Raw genomic sequence first — 24,761 nt, forward strand, 5'->3', positions numbered from 1 at the left:
CAGGCTGTAAGGACGAGTGCTCCCTCTCGGGCTGCCTTTTTGTTTTCCCCTACAGCAGCTTATTAAGGTTATCTCACGATTAGAAAAAGAAAAGAGACATTTCCAGTCATAGGCAAATGATCTGGCGTATTACTCAATAGCAAGTGATGGGTGCAAAGGACGGCCCATTCAATGACTTGACATCAACGCTGTTGCCAACATGATGCCAGGCATTAATTGCCAGGGGGGATTATTGTGGCAAATACTATACTCCAGATATTCATCCAATTTAACAATATTACCTCATTTAATGTGGGAGCGCCGAAGGTACACTTTAATACTTCTCCGTGTCATACGAACCTGATCATTATTATCTTTCACACACCTCACATCTCATGGCATTGTGCAAGAGGTGATGTCAGTGTAGGTGTAATAAAAATGATATAGTTTCAAATAAATAAGAATGAATGAAAAGTTATTTTTACAAAATACTAAGCATTCTCTTGACTGCAGCTTAAGAAGTGTTGGTGAATGAGTCCTATTGTTTCTTGCCCAGCCCATACTCCTACACCACAGCAAACTGAAGGCTTCAGTCTGCCATTCTCTCTCCAGACATCCTGTCGAAACAGCTGCAGTTCTTACAGAACAAATTCATGACATGATGTAGTCAGCATCACAATGTGTGCTTGTGTGTGCAATAGTGACCTAATTACAGGGATCTGGGACTAGCTGTTTCCTATGTTTATTTATTCTAAGCAGCACACACAGGGGGAGGCAATTCCTGCTCATTGGTCACTTGGACACTCACTTGAGCGGAGGTGAGATGAGAGGAAGCAAATTTAAAAGCTTTTATACAGTGATTAGTGAAAACGACACAGTGAGGATAATAACACATTAATCAGTCTACTTACCCAAACGTACAACTGGAAGTGAGTTGGCCGACGATGTGATAAGGAAATTGTCACTTGAAAACATGCACATTAATTTTTAACAAATTGTGTGCTTCTATGAGAAGGGGATTTGACCCCCTTGTTGTTGTTTTTTAGGGTCACGGTTGTTAAAAACCTAACAGCAGAGATTCTTAACATGATTGTTGGCGGTACTACTTTTGAAGATTTGCCAAACTCTTTGTAATTGGAGAGTTCAATCAAACCTAGGTTAAGAGACAACTTTTGATGATGTCTTAACAAGAGGGCACATAATAAAGACGACATACACTTTTTAAATAAAAACATGATTTCCCTTTCACAAAGATTGGAAAGACTTTCAGGGAATGGAAACCTTTCCCAAATACATTCTTGTTAGCAAGGCTTTTGCCTCAATGGCAATCTGCAAATGACACAGTGGACACTGTGGACTGAACCAGAACTATCAGCAATGCATAGTGTGCAAAAGATCGCTCCATAATTGGGGTTCATTCAGGCTGTGGGGAAAAGCCACTGACATGGTTGTTAAGCAGAATAACAAATGAGATGTTACCTCTCCAATTTTCTATATGCATGGGCGGTTCTGACATTTTAAGTGCCGGGTCAATTCTTAAAATGTGGAATCGTCTCAATGAATTGAAAGAATTGTCCTCATTTTGTTACAGTATCAAAATGGAAGTTGTGACCACTGTAAGATTTTATGAAATTAACAGTTTGTTGGGAAATGTATTACTTTTGAGATCGTTTTTGTACACATAACGGTGAAGTCACTAATTAAATATGACAGATAATTCTGCATGAGAGCACAAGAGCAGGCTTAGATCGACCTGCAATCAAAAATAATTTGTCTGATGTATTTTTGTTGCGAAGTAGTGCAGCAAACATTCCAGAGGTAAACAATTAATTGGAAATGGAAGTGTAATGTTTTGGTATATAAAAAAGAGCATCCCCAAATGGCTCAGGTATACTTTTAAAAGCAAGGACAGAAACACTTCAGAATACCAGTATCAATTCACTGATGTTTTGTTTACAAAAGCCATTTAAATGTCTACTATGCAAAGCAAAACCCATATCAACAACACCCAGAAACGCCACCAGCTTCCCTCGACCTAAACTCATCGGCAATGCACAGATGCAAATTTGGAAAGTGCACAGTGGTCTGACAAGACCACATTTCAAATTGTTTTTGGAAATCATAGGCGACGTGTCCTCGAGGCCAAAGAAGAAAATTGACCGTCCTTACTATAAACAGGACCACAGGTTCAGATCTCTGAACAAAAGAATCTGTTTATAGTATTACGAAGACTTGATGAATCTCGTCGAAATGACCATCCTTACTGTTATAAGCTCCAAATTCCAAAGACAGTAGCTGTGATAGGGGTGTGTTCGTGCAATTGGTATGGGTACTTCCACATTCATGAAGGCAACACTAATGCCTAAAGGGTTTGGAGCAATGTACGCTACCATCCAAGTAAAGAGCTTTTCAGCAACGTCTCTGTTTATATCAGCAAGACAATGCCAAGCTGTACTCTGCACGTGTTACAACCGAGTGACTTTGTAGTAAGAGAGTGCGAGTGCTAGTAGACTGTCCTGCCAACACTACATACCTTTCTCCCATTAAAAATATGCAAAATATTGCAAAATCTGTTTTTATTTGTTATTTTACACCCCAAACATCCCAACGTTTTGTGTATTTTCATAACCGTCACAGTTATTTATTTTGTATCCCATTCCTATTTGCTTAGCATATCACACGGCAAAGATTTTATCTTCATTTGACCATGCTTTCATAGTTGTTCTTCCTTACCCCGTCAGTTATTACACCCCTTCCTGGCTTCCAGTGCCATCCATGACTCTTTGTGTTCTCTTCTTTATCAGGCCCAGCTTCCTGGAATTCATCAAGAGGATGTGTTACTTTTGATCTCAACAAAACAATGCCTTAATCCATCACTCATTCATTTAATACACAGTCACAGTATGCAAGCATTCATTCGCACATTAGTTGTACGACTCAAGGCCTGTAGTGAGACACTTGTAGTGTTGGCAGGCTGTGACAGGCTCACCTCAATTTTACTGTTGTTACTTATTTTGACATATATTTGGCTGCCGACCAGTTTATGGTGTACCCTGCTTCCCACCCAGTGATGGCTGTGATAGGATCCAAGGTGGGCCATAACTCTAGTGAGGAAAGGCTGTTTGTAAAATGAATGAATGAATGAATGAATGAATGAATGAATGAATGAATGAATGAATGAAATAATGGATTTTTCATATTACTGTATTTTCCGCACTATAAGGCGCACCGGATTATAAGGTGCACCTTCAATGAATGGCCCATTTTAAAACTTTGTCCATATATAAGGCGCACCGGATTATAAGACGCACTTTCAATGAATGGCCCATTTTAAAACTTGTCTATATATAAGATATATACATTTGGCCCGCGGGCCGGACTTTGGACACGCCTGCTGTAGTGGCTCAATATGGGTCCATATATAAGGCGCACCTGATTATAAGGCGCACTGTCGGCTTTTGAGAAAATTGGAGGTTTTTAGGTGCGCCTTATAGTGCAGAAATCACGGTAGTCATTGGGACCAACCATTGGGATTGAATATTGAATTCAGACATGTAGTTAATTTGATCCAACTTTTGGGTGAAAAATTGAACTCATCTACGGGCGATACAATCAACCAACCCACCCAACTAAACCAAATGAATTACTGTTGCGATGGTTCTACTGTATAATAATGCAGAAGTTGGATTAAATTCAAACTAATTTGGGTTATTTTTGACCCAGCTGTTTTAATATGCAAGTACACATTTCCAGTTAATAGTCTAAGAAGGTCGTAGTTGCGTCACCATTATGGTTTTTGAGTTCACTTCCTTCCACTCTAGTCTCATACAATGCTACTGATTGCAGCCCAGATAGCATGCAGTGCTTCCTCATTGCAGTCGCTTGTGAACTGGAGCTTTTCATGGCCGACTTTGGGCGAGATGCAGAAGACACCCTGGACTGGTAGCCAGTCAATCACAGAGCACACAAACAACCAATCATCAAGCTATGGGCAATTTAGACTCTTTAATTAACCTAACATGCATGTTATTTGGAGGATGCCTGAGCACCAGGAGAAAATGAATACAAGCATAGGGAGAACATGCAACCTCCACATAGGAAGGCCACAGCAAGATTCAAACCCTCAACTTCAGAACTGTCAGGCAGATGTCCTAAACATTTACTACCACGTGGCCTATGTAATTTGTTTGACTTTATTTATTCATTTTGTCATCACGGAAAATTTTGATAAACGAGAATAATGAGTGCGATAGTTCTCGTGATTCATCAAGTCATGAAACAATCGCGGTGTAATCTACCATTCTCTGATGAGGCGGTAATTTAAGCAATAACCGGCCATTTCTCCATTCTTCTGTAAGCATCCCTGATTTGAATTCATGGTGCACACACGGCGAGCCTGCAAGCAGCAGGGCACAGTGAACGAAGCTGGTTACCTCGCTGACACATTAAAGTTGCAGTCTGTCGCCTGCAGCACTTCATCTAACAGCTCTTTGTTGCTGTTCATTCTTTTGCCATTATCCCTCTGCAATATTTCAAAGTCAGCCAAATATAAATCGTTTTGCTGTTGAATTTTTAATGAAGTATATTTTAATCAACATGATTTCTGACAAACGTATTAACGGATTAAAAAACACCAGTTTTTGTTTTGACATTTTGTGAAGCTGCTGCAGGTAGAATGTTTTTTTTTTTTTTTTTATAAGCAGGCTTCAGTCACTAACCACCTACCCAAAATTTCATTCACTCCATTATTACACACAGAAGGGCTTGCATCAACAGCTCATAAGCTCACTCATCTTTCTCCCCTCGTATTTGGTCATAGCTATTTACTTATAATAACATTTATTTGCATACAAATACAAGAGAATGTTGTAAAGCTACAAAGCAATGTCTGTTGTTTACTCATGCATATTTATTATCTGTGTTTTGAGGCCACATTGCATATCTAAGAGGATTAAATTTCAAACTTGCAACAAAGAATGAATGCCCAGCAGCAAAACCCAAATGTGAAGATAAATCTGCTATCCCGGCTTAAATCTGCTGCCAGACAGACACAGGTGAAAAGTTCCATTGTGATGCTTTCTCTAAACACCTTTGCTGAGCCAAGACAACAATAGCTGTGGGTCACACTGTTCTCTCTCTCCTAATGAAACATTGATGTCCCAAATAAAAAATAGATACCCCTGAAATGTGATTACATGTGTATATTACAAACACGTCTTAGGTGAGACCATCAAGACTGCCACTCAATGGCCTTAGGTAATGATAACGATAATGGGAAAACTGGTGATGAGATTGCATGGCTTGTTTACCATCTCATACAACTCCCATCGCAATGTCAAACAATGTGTTTCTAGTTCAATCTTCAAGCAAAAACTGTTTTGCAGTTTTGTCCAGTGGAACCTCTAAATTACAATGACGCTCAAGGTAGTATCGATTTTTAATCTTTCAAGAACAATTCTCTACTGTTTTATCAGGCTTGGGATTGGCACTGAGTTGGGCTGGCCCGCCACTCCAGAAGCTAGTTTGCTTCTCATCATAAAACATACCAGAGGTTTTGCATACAACCAAAATGGGTATAGTCAAACAATTAGAAAAATAAAAGCTGAAAGGCCCTCTCTTGCCTCATATTCATTTTTGACATCAAATGTAAGGAGATGGAAAGCCTTTTTAATCATTACATTTTTTTAAATGTCTTTTCTTTGAACAAAACTTCAAAATGATCCTTATAGCATATACATTTTTGTAAATCTTACTTGGGTAAGTTTGTGAGCCACTAGTAAATTAGATTTATTTTATATCAATTGACTTCAGTAACTTTTAAAATGTTTTTTCTTCAAATATTTTACATTCTTTGGGCATGAGTAAGATAACATCAAAGCCTAACCCTTTTCACAGGTTGGCTTTGTGATTTTACAATGGCCCCAATTTTTTTGCTAGGAGATGGTGTCCAAATGGAAGGAACTGCGTTAAATGGAATGGCAAAACCCTCCCGTGGGAAGGTTCTTACTAAAGGGCGAGGACAATGACACCATGTGACGCAGGTGTTACAGAAGTCTGATTTTGCACTTTTATCAGTTGAAAGCCTTGGCACGGGGGAGCAGCAGGGGAAGAGACATGACCTTGGCAATGGGGTGTGTTAGCCTGGGATTTTAAGTAGGATATCCTAAGCCAAAGGTCATACAGTGAACAGGATATCCTCCTCTCCTCGCCTCATCTCCTCTTTCCTCTTAAAATCTCCCTTCAAGACAATGCATTTCTATGCAAAAAAGAAATCCTTATCTGGTTGTAAGAGATTCAAGGATCATCACTGCAAGATTAAATAATCATTATCAGTTTGTCTGTTTTTCTCTCGGGTTTTTCTTAGAGGCAAAATTCTTCATCTATTCCAGGATAAGAGAAGTGACAGAATTGTGGCAGGGATTAGATGCTTGTTTGACCACAAGCCATTCATACTCTTCTTACAAAAAGTCTGAGAGGAGAGGGATTCCCAACCTAGATGACATGAGAGCATGTCTGTGGTACTGCACAAAATTATTAAATTTCTCTCAATATGTCAGTAAAATACTATTTATTAATCAAACGTATGTAAATGATGGGTGTCACAAACCTTTCAGGACTGCTGTCACAAAAGATATCTACCGAATCCAAACTACCAATTTTGGCCTTCCTCCTCGAAAGTCTAATACACTATTCTAGAATCTCTGCCACACATTCATGCCCTCGTGAAAGGATTCTTCCATAACCTTACACAGCTCCGCATCTTTAAAATGGCTACCCTTAGTGACCCCCTTGTGCTTGTTCCTCTCTGGTAGGAACTGCCGGATGCTTGGGGCATTGTGAGCAGGCATAATTTGTCCTGGCACAGTTCTCTCTTCTCACACACTTGAATGAAGGATCTCTTTGATATGGTGTTTGATTGTCTGGCCCTGTGGCGGATCTTGCAAGATCTGATGATATGTGTCTGGGTTGTCCTCAAAGATCCATGACTCAATACCGGTGATGACTCTCCCTACAATCCGCTTTCATTGGCCTCAACATTTACTCTGCTTGATAACCAGACACAGAAGCTATGTTTATAAGAGCATGAGGGAAAAGGATGAAAAGGCTGCAGAGAGATGAAGTCACAATATGTACACCAAGAGCAATTACGTTGAAGTGGAATATTTGGGGTTTATAGTTTGGTGTATAAAATATCTTTGTGGCCAGTGGCAGGTATAGGACAATCAAATGCTCTTTCATTAGATAGAGAATGTACTGCGCAATAAACCTGTGTATCAACCTGTGTTCATACTTTTTATGACATTTTCATTTGGTGGTGTGACGTTCGATTTTTCTAATGTAGATGGGTACCTTGGCTAAATAACTGTTGAGACGCACTGCATAGAGCACTGACATTATTGACTTAAAAAAACAAAGATATTGAATTTTAATCTTATTGACTGCTCTACTGACTGATTTATCTTGAAAATCATTTGGTTGTAGCCTCTACAACACGCAAGTACTGATGAAAGAACCAACTGCTCAATTTTCCAAAGAAAATTGTATGACACGTTCCTAAAACATGATTTTACTGCACTGTTGTGAAGTTTATTTCTTTATCAACCCTTTTAAACTCAAAATTGGGCATTTTACATTATACCAAAGGGGAAGGGCTGAAGTCTGGGGAAATAGCTCTGGTTTGCTAAACTGTCATGATTTGATTTGTCGAAGTACATGACAAAACTCTAATTTTCCAAACAAAAATGCTGTCTGTCGGTTTACACATATTCAATATTTTATGCTGTGTGATATTTATCAGTTGTCAGTTATCAGTCTGTTGGTTTACACATATTCAATATTTTATGCTGTGCGATATTTATCAGTTGGAATGTGACAACGTGAATGCTTTGGAACGTATATTAAAAACTAGAATTGTGCTCATTATTTCTAAGCTAGTGCATATGTTGGCTATAGGATAGTATCATTTGCATTGCAATTGCTTGCTGTCTTTGGAACACAATACCATGACAGGGTCAGTAGACTTGCATTATTTCCACAGTTTAGAAGAAAGAGGCACAATAATCCAACAAGCAACCATAAATCACCATAACTCCCTATACACACTCTTGGAGCTCTGCTCGTTAATATAATAACTCTTATTGCCATAAAATATGCAGCCTCTCTCCATACTTGTCCTGAGCAGAAAACAGAAAGGAGCAGTAATAAGACATAAAATATTCAAGTATAGACCATTAGGCGTTTCCTCTCAGCAATCTGACACGCTATTACTTTCCACGTTGGACTTTAATCTAATCCCTTTGCCTGGCGCATTTCCGTAAACTACACCAGCCTCCAGCAAGAGCCCTCAAAACTGCGTCATGCATGCTTATCGCAATTTTTTCTGCAACTAAGCATAAATGGGAGATGAATATTTGCTGTTTTGTACTAAGGATATGAAAAGCTCAATGTTTACTGTACAAGGTCAATGTGAAAGATTAGGTTTGACAAAACAGGAGGTTTGTTTGTGTTGCAAGTATCACTCAATAAATGTTTATTTATGTAAGGCCAAATCAAACCAGTAATTATATTTGGAATTTTTTAAACGGAACAAATCTTGGACTTTAACATACAGTATTTAGACCAACCCAACCAATCCTCACATGAGCAACCACTTGGCAACAGTGAAGCGGAAAAACTCTTAAATGGAAGAAATCTTGAGTAGAACCACACACAGCAGGGGATACGCCTCAAGCAAGTGGCTTGAGAACTACAAGTGTAGAAATCTGAGAGAGCATAAAATGCCCCAATAATATTTAGATACATATTGTAGTGTAATAATGTGATTTACAATAACAAATTAAATCAATTTATAGCAGCATATCTTGAGGGAAAATACTTTCATGAACCATTTTAGAAAATATTCAACACGTCTTACAACCCTATGTACTGCAGCGACGCAATAACGAAACATGTACTGTACTGGCTGGCAGTGAGCAAGGTGGGCTTTTTACTGTTGACCCGTAACAGTACGTGTAGACCACTACAAGAAGAACTGCTCCACTGATAAAGCCATCTATCTCATCAGCACTTATTCACCTGCAAAGCAGGAGCTAGATTCGACTGCACCGCTACTCCACCTTCAACACCATCCCACAGATCACGGAGCAAGAGCTGATCATTCTTGGGCTGAGTCCGTCACTGGGGAACTGGGTACTGAACCTCCTGACCAACATACCACAGACTGTCAGCACCCAAAACACCATCTCCTCCTCCATGACCTTTTGCAAAGGCTCCTCCCCAGGACTGTGCGCTGGGCCCCGCTCCTGTTCACACTTACTGACCTATGACTGCACTGTGAGAGTGGTAGTGTAATGCATCGTGACCAACGATGATTCTGAGGACAGTACTTGCATACGTACGTTTGTACATGCATATGTATGTATGTACAATGTATGTGTCCATATTTATTTTGTGGTTTAGATTTTGTTTTGTAGCAACTGTTAGGAAAGCGGCCTATGGATTTAAGTCTGCTGCTCTCTAAACCTGTAATTGAACTGAATGAAGTCAAGGTGTGGGACTGACCTTTTTTATTTATTTTTTTAATAAACATTGTATGCCTATTTAGAGGAGACTTTTTATTCTAGATGCTGGCCTGATTGGAATGTTTAAGTAACCCCTCAATAACCAACCATGAGACCTACAACTGCATGATTGAAGAAGCAGTAAATTCCAGTATGTAGCCATATCTTAATTCCATCAAGTTTTGACGTCTTCGGATTATTTTAAGTGTTTCACTTAGTGTAAGGGAATTCATTCGAGTAGAAGAGGAAATTGAAAATATATTCTGTCTGAAATTATGCAGTGTGATAGCTCCCTTGTGATATGAACATAAGGGCAGAATTGAGAAAGTGTGCTCTATTCGCTTTATTAAGAACAAAACATTATAGCAGAGATTTGTCGTGGTTCTGTTTCAGTTTGTTGAAGCCAGTTTTTCCCTGCAGATATAAACAAGTACAGTATTTTTGAAGCCGTAAGTAGTCGTGTTGTATTTTACTATATTGTTTGCATTATGCTATTTGACATGCAACAGTACAGTGCTCACTTTTTATTGTTCACAATACGAATGGTAGAAAACACAATAGTATCTGTATCTATGGTATGTATCTACAGTATATCAGATTCTACCTACCTACCTACCTACCTACCTACCTACCTACCTACCTACCTACCTACCTACCTACCTACCTACCTACCTACCTACCTACCTGCCTGTCTGTCTGTCTGTCTGTCTGTCTGTCTGTCTGTCTGTCTGTCTGTCTGTCTATCTGTCTGTCTGTCTGTCTATCTCCCCGTCTGTCTGTCCCTCCCTCCATAAGTTTGTCCTGCCGTCCACCCGCCCGCCCATCTGCCTGTACGTTCGTCCATCTTAGTTCAGACCGTCATTAAAAAAAATCAGATACAGGTTGCATACGGGCAAAAAAAATCTGATCTGGCTCGTATCTGTCTGCAGTGTCATTTGAAGTCCCCAGGGCCATCACAAATGTGGCAGATCAGCAGTTCTGCTGAGAAACTCTACCAGTCACCCTTCAAAGAAGAGTCATTTCAGATCTATATTATCATTTCAATCATAATAAAAAGGTCAAAACCACTGGAGAGAATTGGTTTAGGAAAAGATTCACAGTCCAATACAGTGATGCAGCACTGATCTATTGATGGATCTTGCGCGCTATTCTTCTCCATCGCGTGGTCAAGACCTCAAGATTCTTGAACTGCTGCAGGTGAAGTAAAACTTCAGCCCCAACTCGGAGGGCACACTTGACCCACTTTGGAAGTGTTAAATAGTCAATTAAATTATCATGGACGTGATGTATTCTTCAGAGCAAGGTTCACCGACCAAATTGCTACTTCTCTGTTACATAGTAATTTTGCTCAACTTGCCTTTAATTATTTGGCATAAATAGTATGCCAATAATATAATAAATACCAAACCTAAGGAGGGTAAACAGTACAGAAAATGAATGGATACATGTTGATCTTTGTGATGACACTGATCATGTAAATGATTTCAACAATTAAATAATGAATGGAACAGATAAATACCAATCTGCAACACAATTCTACAAATCTCTGCAAGCGTCCATATCTTCAAATGATCATTTTATAAATATTCCTGGGAAATCACAATGTCCTAACACTGGTGGGCTACGTATATTCAAAAGAATTCTGCAGTCAACTCATGTGGCCCTTGAGGCCACCGTGTTGATGACCCCTGATTCAGAGGCTGTCAAGGTCTGCTGAAGATTCATTTCTTGGAAAGCCTGCTGAGTTCTACTTAAATTTGGGGGCACGATAACCTCAATTTATTTAATTTGACTCATAATTGAATCTATGAATGCTAAGTCGCGACTTCCAAAGGCACTGAAGCGATCCAAACCCAAAAATGTGAACCACCAGTTATTCGTTGCAAACTGTCGTGCTGGCTTATTGTTGCCTTTGTAGGATTTCTGAGCATTTTTGTCAGTTTAGCATCCATGAACCACCACGTTCTGTGAGTGGGCTGCATTATTTTCCTTTTTCTCAGATTAGCTACAGGCTAAAGGAGAAAATAAGGATGTATGATAAAGACTGACAGCCACTATGCATTTAGGTGGAGGTATAATACAGAGAGCAAGGCATACAAAATGATATGCAGGCGCAAAGAACACTGAACATTGAGGAGACCAAGATATAGGGAGTAAGTCATTTCCATATTACTACAGTACCCGTGCAACACAGACATCTCTGCAGGCCAACTAGTCTTTTATTCATGCAAAAGGCGTCACAAAAAATGCTAGAACTCAAGGCTTTTCAGGCTGTTACTCAATTATTCATCAAGCAGAAAAATGCACACTGATTGAAGTTACTTTGAACTTGGGGCATCTTTTTATTTTTTTGGAAACACTATTCCTTTCTGTCATTAAATATGGTTTAGTGAAAAAAGTCTGAAACATCTTGCAGATTTCCTCCCCATCTAGAGGATTTATTTATACCACTTTCAATAATTTACTCCGCAAAAACCATTTAAGCTTTGCTAAGATTTTGTTGGGCCACAATAGAGGAGTGCATTCTACGCTGACAATAACAGTGTAGCATTATTTTTGCAAGATAGATTTGAGATCAACAGCCAACATTAGTATTAATGTTGTCCTAACTAATTATGGAGAATCAAATGTTTGGATATTTGGAAACTTACGTTTCCTTCAGCTTTCTGGTGTAGTCATTTCATTCTATTTTCCCTTTGCCACGCACACATTTTAGATGTACTTTCTGCTTGCCTTAGGGGAAATTGAACCCATCTTACCCAGCTCGCATGCTCTGACACCCTGCTGGTCGGACTGTCGAGCTTGAGCATGATGCCAGTGTCAAATATTCCTTCTCGTCTTTTTTTTCCTTCAACCACAGTTCTTTTCTTCACCGTCTTTTCAACCCCCTTAACTCTCACTTTCCATCACCGTCACTCTCATTCTTTCCAAAGACCAGCTTTGCTGCATATTTATCTTATTTTGGGGTTTTAAAAAAGTCATTCCACTACTTTATCCCAGTGGTGAAATAGCAGAAGTGGGGGCACCTCATGTCATCTCATTTGAAGCAGAAGAACAATGTGTACCTCTGGCTTGCTGCAAAAGAAAGAACTGTAGAGTAAATTACCATTACATGGCAGGTGAGAATGCTTGGTTTGGAATGTTCAAACAGTTAAGCGTTGTCGACCTCACACTGTATATACGATATAAGAGAGTCTCTGTGTACTCGCTGAGGAGACACCAATGAACAATTGAAAAAAAAATCCTCTGTTGAATGTCAAGTCTGCATGTGTGTGTGTGTGCGTGTGTGTGTGTGTGTGTGTGTGTGTGTGTGTGTGTGTGTGTGCGTGCGTGCGTGTGCGTGTGCGTGTGCGTGTGCGTGTCTGCTTTCATGAAGGACTCAAGAAATCAGACTTCTTAGTTTTGAGAGCCTGAAGTCAACAGATTTGGACAATCTAAAATTGCTCTAATTTAAGTCAATTTCTAAGTTAAACAATACTGCGATTAATTTGATAATCATTTTGTTGTTGATTAATCGATTATGTAACCTCTAATAAATAGTATACAACGAGGACACAAGCTAAGGTTATCTTTGCACTAACTAGAAAATAAAATGACACCAGAAACATTTAAAATAGGACCAAAACAATAACCAGTTCAAGTTTTCGATCGATGGTTAAGTCAGACCACCTTGGGATCTGCCATTGGCCAGTGTTTGGAGAAGGATTGTGAAGATTACAAACACTAGCTGTTATATGGTCTTCCTCTTTGTTTCCTTCTTCATCTTCTTTACTTCTACCCTTGGCCACAATGCAATGTGAGATTCTACTTAATGTAAGCCATGAGAAACTAAAAAAAAACACACATCAACCTGTAGTTACAACATAATAGCAACTGCAAATTGTCTGCTGATTTTACTAATACGTTTTCAATATATTAAGATGTTTTCAGATAATTTTGTGCCCTTTGGGGATCTCATAAAAAGTATAATAGTGGTCAAGAATCAATCATTTTTAGTGGCCAAGTACACAAAAGTAATTTGTCAGTGAAGTTGCTTAGATATGTAAATACAATATATATAATTGCACAAAAATAAATATAATAATCTATGGAGTATCCAACTAGTGGCACTTGCACATCTTGATCTTCCTTACTCAAAGAAGCAAGTAGAGGTCCCACAGCTGGGTGCTCCAGCTCCTCCCACCTCTCTTGGTGTAACCCCGCCTCGCTCTTGGCTCACTCCATACTGAGTGACACAGCAAACTTTGTGTCTATGGCACATACGGATGTGCCACCCTGGAGGAGCTGACCTACTTCTGTGGGCTGCAGATGCCACCTTATGCTTCTACTATAGCAAGGCCACTGGAGAAATGCTAAACTATGAAGTGTGTATGTTGGGTATTGGTTGTGTTAGTGTTGCAATTCGGGATGTTTACGATCATACCTGATGAGGTCTCATGTGCATTGCACAGATTTACACCATGAAGGCACGCAGTGAAAATTTAATCTGATGATAGGGTGTAAACAAGCTTGTTGGGACCAATCAAAAGTTTAGGCAAAGGACATCAAAGCCATGTGGCACGTGTGTGTGGGTACACCATTCTGTTTTTGTGTGTGCGTGTGTTTATGTGTCCTTTTTTCCACTTGCGTGGGCATTTTACAGAAACTCAGTGTGCATGCATGGGTTTATGTGTGCAATAAACCTTATCAAAGGCACCACAAGCTATATACCCCACCGATGCTCACAGCTCTGAGTTCTTCTCACTTTATTTTTTATGAAATAGAGAAATACAATCCCAAATGGCTTCTCAACATGAAAGTATGTCTTTTGTGTATGATATCCTACCGTTTTCGAAGAGCAATCGACTCATACCAGAATCTTCTCATGATTCAAATATAGTATTTATTTTTTTTACATCTTGTTTTTGTTTCTCAAGGAAACAGTCATAGGACTTACAGTTTTATTCAGTAATTTCAATCAGCAAGTTTGAGTTTTATCTATGTGGCCGCCTGCCTGATTAGCATATTCCATCATGTTAAACAAACAGAAGACAATGAGAGCCTTGGGGGGCATGAGGCAAACATGTGCGCAGCATACAAAGAGATCAATCTGTTTCCAAAGGCACACAAAGGCTTGCTGTTGGAGACCGCTCATTGGCAAAGCATGAGAGATTGATGGAGATGCTCGCTTGTCAGTGCTACTTCAACACCTACGCTGCCCTCACTTACAATATACAAGAATGTACTGGTGGTAGATGTTGGTTCTTGTGAGGTCTGCGTTGAAGTTCTTTTGTGATCTTGAGTATAATGTAGTAAAATTCTAGTAGATTTAGTTTTGATGCTTGACCCTTACATGTATTAGAGAAAAACACCAACATCCTCCTGCTGCTGCTCGTTCATATCTTTCATAGCTATTTGGTTTTCTTACATCTGACAGCTGTAGGGGAAATTTTAGATGGCTTTTTTTTTGTGTGTAGAGACCACAAATTCTACTCTGGCGTCATCAACAACACTCATTATATTATTAACCATGTTTGCTTCATTGAGATCAGTTCACCGCTTTATTTCTTTTTGTTGCTGAAGAGCTTGCAAATGATGTCGCCGTTGGTGCTTTCCTCGATATGTTCAATCTGCAACCATCTATCCATCCATTTTCAACACCGCTTATCCTGCTCAGGGTGGTCGGTGCTGGAGGTTATCTCAGCTGACATTGGGCGAAAGGCAGACTACAGCCTGAACTGGTCGCCAGCCAGTCGCAGGCCATAAACTCAGATTGTTTTCAAATCTCAAAAATTCTAACCCATACTGATATGTCTCACAAGATATCACCAATGAAATGTGAGGCTAAAATATATCAGGCAGATGAAAGAGACTTTTTAACATTTTTGCTCATCATTCATTGTCATCTGGTAGGGCCAAACCTCCAATAATAAAGAAAGCAATTGATCAAAATGGCTTATGTCCTCGGGGCAGGCAGTGGCCGGCCAGGGATTGGGATTGTCATATGTCGGAGCACGGCCCACGATTAAATCTAGCAGCAGCCATTTACTCTGCATGCTTTTTCTGAGATTGACAGAAAACAAGCAGTACTAACATACGATGTCTGCGGGCGCGATACTAGGCTGACCCCTCCTCTGGTTCAGGCTGTGATGTCACTCAGCCTTGAGGTCTAAAAATAGCATTCATGTGGTATGCTCTTCCCACTGCGTGTTCCATTAAAAACATCCCCGTGACTTGTGATTAGTCCCGGGTGTGTAGTCTATCACTCAGTCAACAGTGACAGGGTCCAGCTTTGCTGTGGCCTAACAGGATAAGTGGTACAGAAAACTGATAATGGATGGATAGACTCGTCAGCCTAACATCAGTCTGGTAAAGTTGGCTGACCTGACAATTAGTCAATGCCTCATAAAACCTAATAGAAGATTTAGCATCCTCCAGGCTATCCATCAGGAATTATTAATAAGTAAGATTGCATCAATTCATGTTATTTCTTTATTTATTTATTTGACCAACCAGCCAAACGATTAAGAACAAGTTCTTATTTTCGAGTGCGGCCTGACCCAAAGAACAGTGGCTCTTTGAGGGAGGTGGGGGACGGGGTGCTAAAAGAAATTTATTGATTTATATATACGTACTGTATGATCATTTTATTATGACACCCTGAAGGAAAAACCCAAACTGTATGTTTCATGCACGCAATACAGAGGAGCAGATTACACACATGCAGGCATGCACGGAGTCATGTTTGAGTGCCTGATCTTAGTTTAATACCACATCTCGGAAATGAGTTGGCACCAAACTTTGTTACCACCCCAATCAAAAGCGCTAATTACTTTGGCGATGGCCAAAGTAATAGAAGCATATGGCTTTTTGCCACTCTAATGGCTTCATTAGGTTGATACTTATTGAGAATGATGTCTCCACAATGTTTTGATCGGTGGTTGTTAATTTAATTTCAATTTCATAATGAAATTGGAATGTTTTTTATCTCCTATGCATTCCTTCTGCAGGAAGGGATTTTCACATTAGCTTCAGATTTTCTGATCAGAACAGTTAGCTCAACGGACTGTAACTACGTAGAACACACAGTTTATACATCTAAGTCAGTTACACTCTTTGCCAGCGACCAGGATAGACTCCTGAATTTAAATTCTTTCTTATATCAAAAACATTCTCCCATTTAGACGTCTATGCTTTGAACTTTGAACGTGCTTCAGATAATAAAATTGCATGTGGACATGTTTTGTTTAACGTATCCACATATATTAAATGTGTTTATTATGTGAGGACTTGCGCAGTTTGCATTGCTGTCAACTTCTTTATTATCAGTGGACTCAGGCATGATTTATTTTTTGCCTGGTGTGAGAACTGTGTTTAATGCAGCTGTCACGCTATTTTATTCTTGTGAGCAAAAATGACAAGACAGAAAAGCGACAAATATTTTGAAAGTGACTGAAGGCCAGAGTGGTTGCTGTAATGACTGCAATCATAAAACTACAAGCGACAAGTGGTCAAATGAACTGACAAACAGTAATGATACTGTGAGTCACACTCAAGCAAACTTTGCAAGAAAGTGACTGAGAGCTAGTAGATGACACTAGAAGATAAAGCCTTCCTGTTAATTCAGTATAATGAGTGAACCTGAGTATCCACAAAACATCATCCAGTGCCTTTGCACTGTCCATAGAATATTTACCTCCCTCCCTCCATCTATCCATTTTAAGCACCACTGTTCAGGGTCGCAATGGGTGCTGGAGCCTATCCCATCAGACATTGCGCCAAAGGCAGACTACACTGTGAACTGGTGGCCAGCCAGTTGCAGGGCACCCTTGGTATCCAAGTGGAATGAAAAAGGAACCATAGGATTTCACTGCGGGCACTGTATGTCCCAGTTCTGAATGCATTTTACTTGAAAAAAGACTCAATCACAGATGGTTATCCTAGCCTGTATTATAACACAAATCTTCTGCCACGGACAGACCCAATTGTACAAATGTCCCACCCCTTGCAGTTGGAGGAGACGACAAGTCACGAAGCTTGCCTCTGCTTGCCTCTGCTTGTTTCTCTCCAGTTGCATCATTGCATGTCAGTGATAATAAAACATGAAAACAAATACAAAAATTGCTAAACTAATGGCTGTGAGATCAAACAAAGTAGAATTAAGATTTTTGGATGAAAATGATTTCTAAATGTGGCTTATGGGTCCAAATAAACATCCAGAATTGCTTTCACTTCTATCAGTTGATGAGCTTTTCATAACTCATTCGTTCATTCATTAGTACATTGCATTGTTATCCAGCTCTTCTAAGATTGCTAATGGAAATCTAAATAAACTGGAGTCAGACTAATAAACCGCAGTTTTGGTTTTACACAAGAAAATAAATACATCCATCCATTAAAATATTCCATAGCATGGGATTGAGTAAAAAGGGATAGCATGGGGAAGAAACTAGGTCAAAAAGAAATGCAAACAGGTACGAAAGAAAAAAGCATGTGATTGAGGATAAGATAAGTGAGGGGGTGGGGTCAAAGAGTTGGTTTCACGGATTGTGACTCCCTGATAGTGAGGACACGGTGGAGAAAAATAGACGTTGAGGTGTTTTAAGTCAAGCTTTTCTTCACGGAGCTTTCTTATCTGATAGCAGAGATGAGAAGGTGATGGGGGAGCTATGGAGGAAGGATGGGGGTTGTGAGGATGCACAAGGTGGCTGTAGAATGAGGGCAGAACAATATTGGAAATGTTAGGGAGAAAACGGTAAATTGGTGGGGAATGTGTAACAAAAGCGTAAGAAAAAAGAATGGGAAAAGGTTATGAGAAAAGAGATGAGGTGAGAAGATGCAGACTTCTCGAGAATAAAAAAGAACAACAACTGGCGGTCAGAAGCAAGACTGCGTGACGGCTATGTGCAGAATACATTTAGAAGCCTTTCACTTGAGCCTGATTGAATTTTAAATCCCATCACAAGCTGGAATTGTAATAGCATGCTGGTATACTATACAGTACATATTGAAGCTTTGTAATTGCTGACTGCCTGTGGAGAATTCAGCATAGCACTTAAGACAATTAAAATTTCCAAGATTGCCCAGCAATCATCGATGGGAGGTTCGGGACTGTCACAAATGGTTACAATATAGTCAAGTAAAAAGGCACAGATTACACGACTGTACTCACAATTATATTGCTTTTCTAGTAATGTTGCTCTCCAACCTCAGCTGTTATCCAGGCTTGTTAGGAAAGGTAATTGTGCGATTACACTATCACATATTCCAGGTGGTAAAGTCAATAAAAAAACTTTTAAGGGGAAAGTGCTGTCAATTTCTTTCCTTGCAAGGCCTGAATTGTCGGGAAAGAGTGGAGCCAGGGCGACCAAATGCAGCTTGAACCGGGGTTTATTGAAGGGAGGTAGATGGGCAACAAAGACTCACGACCAGCAAACAGACAGAAGTCCACTCGGACATGGATAAAACAAGACCGAGGGAAAACTAGACAAGCAGGACAGCAACACTGGGCGCGGATAGGGAGGAAAAACAACAGTAGACACGAAAAAGGAGGAACACACGGGCAGGGTTTAAATACTTGAGACAACAAGAGGGAGCAGGTGCCAGACTTTACGGTAATGAAGGGGTGTGGTCGAGGAAAGTTGCCGGCCGAGCGTGCTCTGGCATGGGCGTGAATAGGGTATCCTCTAGTGAACAGTAGTTGAACTTTGGTTTCTTTGAATTTTGAAACAAAATTCTCCATCAAGTCAAGTCAAGTCAAGTCAAGTCAAGTTTATTTATATAGCCCTAAACCACAGGCAAGTCTCAAAGGGCTTCACATATACAAACTATTGACAATATATAATAGAAATAATATAATCATAATAATAAAATCATATAATAGAAATAATATAATCATTTCCACAATCTGTCACTATCATAAAACGTAACTGACTGACAACTAACAATTCCTTAAAGGGAAGTCAACCCAAAGATTTTCTTTACAATATGTTGTATATGCCCCAACAACTCAGTTTAAGAAAACTGGTGAGCCGTGACTGGTTGTGATCTGAGGCAACTGTGATGTCATTTTCAAGTGGCAAAATGGACAAACCCTGAGATGGATTAAGAAAAGGTGAATTTTGCCTGTTTAATTCTTGTTTCACAAACAAAACAATCAAAACACAGTGTTTCAACTAGTTGGCCTCTACAGAACATATTACAAAGAACATTTTTGGCTTGACTGCCTCTTTAATGGTTATATGTATGTATGCAATAAATCTTAACCAGTGCCAACAATAAAACAGTAAGGCGATTAAACACTCATGGCCCTATCTTTGTAGACAGTGAACCTGTGCCTTGGTACAGATACCCCTTCAATGCATCTTCATTTCAGTATCATTGCAAGACTTACTGCATGTGTTTGCCAATACGGCTGACCATTTTGCGTCAAGCTGGCACAGGCATGTTAGATCTGTTCTACTCATAATTACAAGAATACCAATTAAACTTCCAGACCAGAATCATCTTTATTGTCGAAGTAGTGAAAAACACTCAAGATATTTGTTTTTGGTAGTCTGAGGGTTAGGATTGGGACATTGAATGCATTATTTATTTATTTATTTATTTATTTATTTATTTATTTATTTATTTATTTATTTATTTATTTATTTATTTATTTATTCGTTCATTATTGATATGTAGATTGTCATTTATTTATTTATTCATTTGTAGATCATCCCAGTATCCGGGGCTAATAGTGGTCACTCCATGGCAGAGATATGCTTCCGCTGCTAGAACGTGACTAGCATGCAGAATTTGAAAGGAAGGAAAGGAGCTGCTTTTATTGGCCATGATTGAAATCAGTTGTGAACACTTCCACACCAGCTCCGCCCTCCCACTAGCTCATCCTTGGCCCGTGCTTGTCTACAAATTTACCATTATCTGGGGTGTATTCCAAGTAGATGGTTGAGCAAACCGAGTCTTATTGTGAATTCTGGCTTGTCTTACCCTGAGATGGGAAATTCTGAATATCTGGTTCCAGAGCCACTGATATGAATTAGATCAGTGGTTCTTAACCTTGTTGGAGGTACCAAACCCCACTAGTTTCATATGCGCCTTCACCGAACCCCTCGTTAGTGAAAAATTATTTTTTTTAAATTCAAGACATAGATGCTTTTTACTAATGCACAAAATGAGCTATGCATGAACATCACCTTGTTCAAAGAACAAAACCAACACAATGCATGAACTCGCAACAAATTACATACTGGCAAATCAGAAGCTACACGATAAAACAGGTTTGTTCGGACCTCCTCAGTGGGGGCTCTGTCGAACCCCTGAGACCGACTCACCAAACCCCTAGGGTTCGATCGAACCCAGGTTAAGAACCACTGAATTAGACAAATCAACTCTGAGTTGGTTAACTTTGAGTTAAGCACATGCATGGCCAGTACAATCAATGGAGAACTGATATCATGATTCATTATGGTAACCATGGAGAAGTTAAATAGTTGTGCAAACTTCACGCCCATTGAATCGAAGATTTTAATGATCTTGAATGATGATTACAAGTCCGTTCTCAAAAAGGAAGTGTAACACTGCTGCGACAGCAAAAAAAAAGAAGCGCCAATGGAGTGAACTCTTTAGTCAGTATGCACTTATCCATTTATTTAAGATTCAAACGCAAATTGTAATACACCTGCTGGAAACTTGTTTTGAATTATATTTTCTTTCATATATAAGCTGCAATCCCACAGAGGTAAAACGAAATTGGCAGCAGGTAAAAATGAAACTAATGAATACAGATGTGGCACGTTTTACCTGGCAATATTTGTGCCCTTCATATATTTTCATATTTGATTTTTGGTCAAATTTGTGTTGTATTCAGGCAACGGAAAAAGGGTGGGATTCTGTAAATGGTGGGGAGGGGGGTCTCTGACCGTGGAGGAGCTGGCCTTGAGCCAAACTCTGGGCGGCCCATCGCTGAAGGCATCCCTGGGAGAACAAATTCATCAGATGCTTTTTTATGGAGAAATAAATGTCTGTATCAGAGGAAAAGAAAAAGCTACAACTTGCGAAAAAATGTTTCCCGGTGCACAAAACTTGCAGCAATGACAGCGTATACTGTGTTACATAAGTCTTGATATAAATGATGTATTCGAACGTGAAATGATATCGCTCCAACAAAACTCCCCTGGTAATGAAAGCACATACCGATACAGGGGTCTGAAGAGCCTCTGCCCACACAAGGCAGTGCAAATTAATTGTGCCTCAATGTCGATGTCAAATGGGTAAGCCATATCTTACCCTCTGCAGAAGGAAAGAGGCAGGCTAAACGGGGTTTCTTACAGAAAACCTCATAGGGAACAGATTCGCTTCACAGAGCCAGTGGCCAGATTGAGTGACTCAGAGTTTCATTTACCTAGAAACTCGAAGATTTCCTGATTTAAGGCTTAACGTACTTCAACATCACAAACCTGCTTTCTGGAATGCCTCCCTGGTCTCACGGTGTGCCGGGTTTACACCAGTCATAAAATTAGAGTCCTCAGTGTCAAACGATGAGTGACCTAATGACTGTCTTCAAATATTGCAACTTATTTTTAGTATTGGAAATGTATCTTTATAACTCACTCGCAGCAAGTCACATTTGTCTCATTATTCCTCTTCCTGATGCATGATTGTTTCTCGTCCACAATTGGGCTGCTTTTGATTTACGGGGATCACGCAGAGAGAAGACACTCTGAAATCAGCAACTGTATTTTTTTTTTCACACAGGAAAAGACACATTTGTCAGATTTTTTCAAAAAAGCACAAGCCCATGCACTGGATAGAAGGCCAAAGCCGGTCAGTTCTGTATTCATCAGCCTGCTGTTGACAGCAACAATGAGCTAATGGGCTCACATGAGAGCGATCTGGATGGCACAAGCTTGAATGTACAGAAGACTCGTCAAAGGCTGCATTGTTCTGTAATAGATGGCTGGCATTCAATGTTGCTGTACCACAATACCCATCACACACACAAAAAAAGTTTACATCCTTCTATACTGATCTGAATTTTCCATTTTTTGATGTCTGTAAAAAACAAAACAAAAAAAAAACGATGTGGACATCTCATTTTGTTTAGTTAGAATCCAGTGAGAGGATTTAAATGTAAACAATTAGCTTGTGAAGTCACTACTAAACATTTAATTGAGGTAACACATGTACACACATTAGAGACCCAAATGAGCAATGGGTAGCTTCCCTTCCCAGCGCCTGAAAAGCAATTTAGGCAAGTGGGTACCTCGCTTAAGGGCAGCTCAACTGTGAATGCAGGGGGGATTTTATTTAGGTGCTCTTACAACTTGTGATTCTTTATCTTTTATATACATTTGTCACCATTCAAAACCATAAGGATGTTGCCCTGCTTTTGAAATTTAGCAAAGCATAATAAAATTTCACTTATTAAATATAAAAGAAGAGTAAATCTGATTATCTGCTCCCTGGATGCAGGCGCTGTTTACAAGCTGGTTATAGATGAATCCCTTTAATAAGGATCAACAGGATTGACAACCCAAATTAATTATCATCCAAGTCTTGTTGTAAGGTAATGAAAAAAAAATAATTAGCAATCACTATACAAGTGCAAAATGTTTTCCTCACCGTGCCCAAGGTCACAAGACCAATTAATGTTTGCAGAGCTGTGGGTGATCACCCACTAGAGAAGACAAACTACTTATCCTCACATTGTCATCTCCTGTGAGCTCGCATTAGTTTTGCTAACCACTCATCCACCATTTGCCCACAGGACTTGTTTGCATTTCTGTTTCTATTAAATGGTAAACAGCAAAAACATGAGCAACACATCACATTCTATCAGCAAGACACTTGCTCAACAGATGACGTTTGCATTTATATAGATGTTTCATAGAATATAGCACATTTTTTCAAATCCAAGCTTAAGACAAATTAATTAATCTGTTTATCCTTTCAAAATTAAATTGTTTTCAGCAAGATAATGTTGTATGAATTATATGTACTAAGGAATGGTATTCTTGAATATATCAGTCTCGTTGCCCAATCAGTTATTCAAACAGTTAAATGCACTTTTGTAAAGGAAGCTTTCTCCATCTCATAGTGGATTCTACATGAGGCTAATTGTTACATGTCTCATCTAAAAGTCACAATCTGCCCAATGAAAAGAGTCTTATGAAGTTCCTGTTGACTCACCAAGCGGGTGCAGAAAGTGGGGGGTAGTTATACTGTCACATTGGCGGAATGAGCCTGTTTTACAAAACCACAGATTTCAACTTGCATGCTGTTGGTGGAGAAGCCTGTGCTTCCCATGTGACTGGAAGGCATCATGAGACATCAGGGGGTGGAAGGGGCTGGACTTTGCCTCTTCCTGCTACCATATAGGCGTGGCACAATCAATACAAGACTTCAGCATGGATAATCGTTTCATAACAGGCCAGCCCTCCATCATGCCTGAACCGTTCGATCACCTCTCTACAAGCGTCGTGGATTGGTGTCATAGTGAATTTACAGGGCAGACAGTGCTGAGCGCTATATGCACATATACACCAAGAACAACAGTCTGTAAAAAGGGGGGAGGAGCGGCTGAAGTGACTGTGAAGTTAATTAGAACATTCTGTGTCTACTCTCTGCCTTCCTCCCTCCCCTTTATCTCTGAGAGGCTTTGATGTGGCTTAGTGCCTGGAAACCTAATGAAAAATGTATACTAGTTCACTGACTCCCTCCCCTTTTCTCTCCTCTCCTTCGGCCCGACTCTCCTTGGCTACTGCGGATGCTGCTGCCTCCATTTCACCACGGGCCAATTTTCCTAACATTGTTCTGTTCAATCAAGCAATCATGTTCAACAAGTAGAGCTTGTTTTCAGATTTTCTTTGTGTGTGTGTGTGGGGGGGGGGGGGGCAACTAAAGATTAAATACGTAATGTTTTGTAACAATCAGCAAGAGGAAAGGTGTGCCTTGTGTTGCGTGATCAACAAAGTTGACATTTAAAAATGAGTGAATTCTCCTCAGGATATGTTTTTACACTGTACAACAAGGAGGTCACTTGCACAGAAATAGAGACATGTTTCAACATGCTCACTCAACATAGAAATAGAAACAGAAACTTCATTTCTTATCTATCTATCTATCTATCTATCTATCTATCTATCTATCTATCTATCTATCTATCTATCTATCTATCTATCTATCTATCTATCTATCTATCTATCTATCTATCTGTCTGTCTGTCTGTCTGTCTGTCTGTCT

At 39.6% G+C, this 24,761-nt stretch overlaps 1 long non-coding RNA gene across 2 annotated transcripts in view; it reads right to left on the minus strand.

Annotated features, from left to right (window-relative positions):
- The window catches only part of LOC148398256 (uncharacterized), a 111,502-nt gene extending 87,454 nt beyond the window's left edge, over positions 1-24,048 (minus strand). The window contains exons 1-2 of one of the 2 annotated variants that reach the window (XR_015858682.1): positions 23,709-24,048; positions 2,713-2,793 (exon numbers count right to left, since the gene is read on the minus strand). This is a non-coding gene — a long non-coding RNA (uncharacterized LOC148398256). Of the gene's footprint in view, positions 1-2,712; positions 2,794-18,690; positions 19,033-23,708 lie in introns of those variants that run through there. The other variant, XR_015858681.1, reaches the window with a different exon arrangement.
- Positions 24,049-24,761: the final 713 nt, after the last annotated feature.

The sequence above is a fragment of the Syngnathus floridae genome, chromosome 5, assembly GCF_059516105.1.
Source record: "Syngnathus floridae isolate MCC-2025c chromosome 5, RoL_Sflo_1.0, whole genome shotgun sequence".
Taxonomy (NCBI): Eukaryota; Metazoa; Chordata; class Actinopteri; order Syngnathiformes; family Syngnathidae; genus Syngnathus; species Syngnathus floridae.